Genomic DNA, 5,496 nt, shown 5'->3' with positions numbered 1-5,496 from the left:
CGCTAATTAATATAGAACTAGAGCTTGACCCGCACATCCGTGCGGATACTTATTTTCACTTTTCTATTAATTATGTATCAACACTCAAACAAAATATTTGTATTTGTATACACAAATATTATTTAAATATTTAATAGTTAATATTTAAATATTTATCATATTTTTAAAATGTTTATAAGCACAATAATTAAATAGTTTACATGCTGTGAAAACTATTAATATATGCGCCATACTAAACTTTTGACAAATATTTATTCATTAATATGTTTGACTAATATTTCTGTAACACAAATAATTTTTCAAATGTAGTAATATTTCAAATATTTTGATTAGATATGGATCACATGGCGAGATTTTAATATATCAAAAAGGAATGTTCAATTGTAAACATTAAATATTACTCTAAAAATAATTCGATGACAGTTAAATATTAATATAGATAGTTTTTATTGAAAATAATTAATAGTGACTGAAATTATTAAAAATATATTTTAGAAAATATTGAAATATATATATATACATATATATATATATATTATATATATATATATATATATATTATATATATATATATATATATATATGTATATATAAGGAAATATTTAAATAGATTAAAAATGTATTCGGTTATAAACAATCTGAATTATTCTACAAATAATTGAAATTATTCTACAAATAATTGAAAAATATTTAAATCTTAGCATAGATAGATTTTATTTTTCTAAATAATTAATGGTAACCGTAATTAGGGCTTAAAAAAAACTGGATCCAAAAAACCAAACCGAACCCGATCCGAAAAAATAGTAACGAACCTGAACCGAAATTCATTAAATATCCTAATGAGTTCAAAATTTTGGTGTTCATTGAACCGAAACCAAACCCAACCCGAACCGAAACATTTTGGGTACCGAATGTATCTGAAATAGATATATATACCTGAATATATTAATTATTTTTAGATTTAATGTATATTAAAAATATCCAAAATATATAAGACATTTTTAATTTTTCCATAATACTTGAAAATATATACAAAATATTCAAAAGTAAATGTATAAAATAGCTAAAGTATACTCAAAACACCAAAAAAAAATTAAACAATCTATTGATTCTCTATCCAAATGTTCAAACCCAACTAATTTATATGTTAAGTTTAGGTATTTGACATTTTTTATTCAAATTTATTTATAATATATTATTTTATTTATAGATTTTGAGAAATTTAAAGTATATAATGAATTTTAAACTTTTAAAAATAATTTAAATGGGTTATCTGAACCCGAATCCCTACCTGTAATAGTTAAACATAATTTTTAGGAATAGTCAAAATACATACATTTTAGGCTTTGTGAAATATTACATAATATTGTTAAAAACGTTTTTAAACTTGAATTTTCCATAAATTTAGCTAAATCATTTTAGGAAATATGTTGAACATTTTAGGGTTGTTAATAATTCAGTGGATTTACTTCTAAAGAAGTTGTAAATTTTAAGGTGAATTTATATTTGTACTCTCCTCTTTTAACAACATACAGTGAAACTTCTATAAATTGATAATGTTGGGACTACACAAAAACTACAACTTTTATTAATTTATAGAAATATCAATTTATCGATATATTAATTCAACCAAAAACTCAATTTGAGACTATAAAATTATATTATTTTATAGAGATTTTTAGTGTATATTAATTTATAAATTATTAATTTAAAGAGGTTATACAGTAGATAGTAGATGTTTATCAAGAATATAGGAAATTGTTTGATAGGTGATATTTCATTTCCAAATCTTCGAATGAAATGAGTCAATTATGGATAGATTTTGTTATTAAATTTTCAAAATAAATGTTGATTGATCGACAAGTTAAGGGGCTAAAAAATATTGTGGTAGCTAATTCTATGGTATTTAAATATTTATAACATGTAATATAATTATTGTTGTTGAAAGTATTTTGGTTTCCAAATCTTTTGGTTAAATAATACGTATTTGAAGTAAAAAAAGATAAGGATCTAAAATGCTATTTAAATAGTAGTTGTTTATTTTGAAAGATATTTTTGTTATATTTAGAAATTTTAAATTAATTCATACTCAAGCGAAGGTATTAAAACCGAACAATAGATTTTTGTACACTGAATCATTAAATAATACTAATATTGATTGCAAGTAAGATCATGTATATTTTGAAGATTTTATAAATTGTAGTTTCAAAATTAAGTTTCAAAATTAAGCTTGATTTTATAAATTGTATGGTGACAGTTAAACTATAAAATATTGTTTGTAAAAAAAGTGACATAAAAATTGATTTTTAAAAACCCAGTAATTACTCTGTTTTTAAGTTCCAGTAGTAAGAAGTGTGAGAGCTAAATCAATCATGTAACTATAAGAAGAGGAAGTATATATAATGGAGACGTTAGGTTGATTTCTTTTGGCATTTTTCAGTTTAAAATTAATGTCGGATAAAACATTAATTAATCAGGAAAAGATAAAAGAAACATAAATATAGATTCAATTAATACATCAGTGGCATATAAATGTAAATTATTTGCAAAACTAAGGAGTAATTCATATTTGTATTTCTCTTCTAATAAAATAGATGTACCTTTGCAATTTAGATCCGCTTAAAGATTGAATTAAGACTACATATCCTCTTTTAATAAGACGTTAAGCTGAAATATTTTCGTAACAAAAATGAAAATAAGATGCCTTAAATATATTGACCTCATTAACTGAGAGACTTGGTGGGCAAGTCTTCTCTCTGTATTAATGGAGAGTGTCAGACGGAGAAGATGTAAAACATCACCAACTCTCTCAATTAGGTTTTTTTTTTCATTTTGAAACTCTTGCTTTTGCTAAGATAAAGTTATTCATGTCTCTGCTTCTCAACAAGCCTTCGAAGCTCTGCCTTGGGAAACGTGTGGTGGTTAGGTCATCCCTCTTGGCTCAGATAGCTTCTCATCTTCTTTGCAACAAACCCCTCCTCGTGCCATAATATCCGTTAGCCCTTGTGCATATGCTGACGAAATCGGAAACCTCAACATAAAGAATGCTAATGAGCGTTCCGTGACTCATGTGGAAAAGGATGTGCCTACAGAGTTCACAAGCATACTAAAATACTTTCGTTTTGGTGTATTGGGAACCATCGGGTCGTCCCATGGCTGGGTGGCTACTCCTCTAGATGACGGAAGAGTCCGTCTCCAAGACGATCTAAACCCGGCTGCATCGTACACAGACCCGAAACACATTTCCCTGCCTCCTCTTGTAACTCTGCCTTATTGCCAAACCCAACTCGTCACCAACATGTCCATGTCCTCATCATCTCCTGAGGAAGAGGACTGTGTCGTGGCTATCAAGTTCGTCGGACCTCAGCTCAGCTTATGCAGACCGGCTGCTCAAAGCAACTCGGAGTGGATCAACATCAGGATAGCGAACCCAAGTTTCTTCTCCTCCCGTGTCATGTTCTCCAAGAGAGATGGCATGTTCCACATACCCGGATCAGGAGGTCATCTCATCGGATCATGGGATCTCGGAGAACACAAGGACCATCCTAAAATCCAGATGCTGCGATTCCACAACCTTGCTGAGCTGACTATGTCCAAACTCGAGACATTGCATTCTTGTTCCACGACCGAACACTTGGTGGAGTCACAAACAACATGTGAAACTTTCTTGATAAAGTGGTACAGGAAGACCACCAGGAGCTTTCTTGATATGCCCAAAATGAAAACAGAAGCTTTGTTGGTGTTCAAGCTTGACGAAGAAGGAAACGCTTTTTACACTGAGGACATTGGAGATCTCGTCATTTTCCTTTCCAGGGCTGAACCTTTTTGTGTCCCTGCTAGCTCCTTTCCTGGCATGTACCCCAACAGAGTCGAGATCATTGATGTTGATGAACTCGGATCTGTCAATCTGGCTACAGGCACCGTCTCTACTAGAAATTCTACACACATGGCCCCTTACTACATTCCACCTCAAAATATAGAGCACTAGAAATTGATACTCTGATGTCATGTTTTTTTCTATTAAGCCCTTTTAAATTGTTGTTGAGTAACTTCATTCTATTTGCATTTGCTCTCTGGACCCTTTTGTTGCTTTTGAATTATGAACAAACCATCTTTGCTATTGGCAAAGCTTCTTGTCTCGAGCTTGACCTATTTGTGCTTTATATTATTGTTGGTTGTTAGATTTAAATGTTTTTTGTTCTTCCGTTCACTAGTCTTCTTCCACAACTCTGTAGAGAGCAAAATATCCTCAAGTTTTATCTTTGTATCTTATTCAATCAAATAAGAAGAGTTTAATGTTAGCTAAAAGAATAAAACTTCAAATGTAATATACGTTGGTAAAATTGATTTTTCCTAATTATTTTTTAAGTATTGATTTCTATATTATTATTACTAGGTGTCCGTTTCATATCATTTTCCTTTTAAGTTTAATAAAATTATAATATTATTTAATAATTTTGTCCCGAAAATCTATACAATTTGATCTTGAAAAGTAGCTAGAAAATTTATTAATATTTCTTGATGATCTCCTTAGACCTAAGTTGTATTTACAACATAGCATTAAAAAAATATAGCCTTTATGTATGTTCGATATTTGCAAAACTTGCAGAAATGAAATTAGATATGAATTTTTTGAATATAATAGGAGAGTGCGATAAATAAATTATACTGGTGAAAGGGGGTTTATGGTTTAATTTGTCCTTTTTACTACTATGTTAATTGTTTTGTTTGAGTTTGCATATAATTTTATAAATATTGTTTAGTTATTTTCTTACCGGTTTTGGCTGACCGATTCAAAAGAATTTTGCTTGATGGTTTTTGTAAATTTTAAATATGGATTTCTGATTTTTCTATTTAGCACATATTTGATTTATTATAAAATATGTATACCCTTTTGTATCAAAATATAAGTGACACAATTAATACACAAAAGATGAAAATTGTTAGTTGGTATTTTTTTTATGTTGAATCCCATTTACCTATTATTTCGGGGTAACGTAGAATTGTTTATCTTATGTTGATTAGTTTTCCTATATTGTCTTTGAATAGGTCTAAAGTACATCATACGTAGAACGTAGTTAATTTAAACTGGTTTATTTAATCTTTTTATATTTTGGAATGAATCTTGCGGCCCAAGTTTTACAAACTTTATAAGCGTTTTAGGTTTCAACCCTTAAATGTCGTATATATACAATTTCAAGCGCATGGTTACATTATAGAGCAACCGTTGTACATGTGTATGTGTTCTTGCCAATACATTGGAGCCGTTAAATAAATATCCATCAATAATATATTTTATTCACCATCGCCACAGGGGCACCTCCTCCTACGCCGCCACCGTACTTCTTCTCACCGTATCCGGCTTCTTTCTTCTACTCTCTGCCATCAACAACTTCGTTCTTATTCTATCCACTCTCTGTTAGCTCCTTGTAGCCGATCCTTCTTTCCTTACGGCAAGAGGAGTGGCACTGTCATCTTTTTCACAGGAAGAAGAAG

General features: G+C 29.7%; 1 pseudogene; it reads left to right on the top strand.

Moving 5' to 3' along the window:
- The first annotated feature begins 2,867 nt into the window (after window positions 1–2,867).
- Window positions 2,868–4,002, top strand: LOC108832922 (uncharacterized; annotated as a pseudogene).
- The last annotated feature ends 1,494 nt before the right edge of the window (window positions 4,003–5,496 follow it).

Source organism: Raphanus sativus, chromosome 8 (assembly GCF_000801105.2).
Source record: "Raphanus sativus cultivar WK10039 chromosome 8, ASM80110v3, whole genome shotgun sequence".
NCBI classification, from domain to species: domain Eukaryota; kingdom Viridiplantae; phylum Streptophyta; class Magnoliopsida; order Brassicales; family Brassicaceae; genus Raphanus; species Raphanus sativus.
This window is presented reverse-complemented; position numbering and strand designations above follow the sequence as displayed.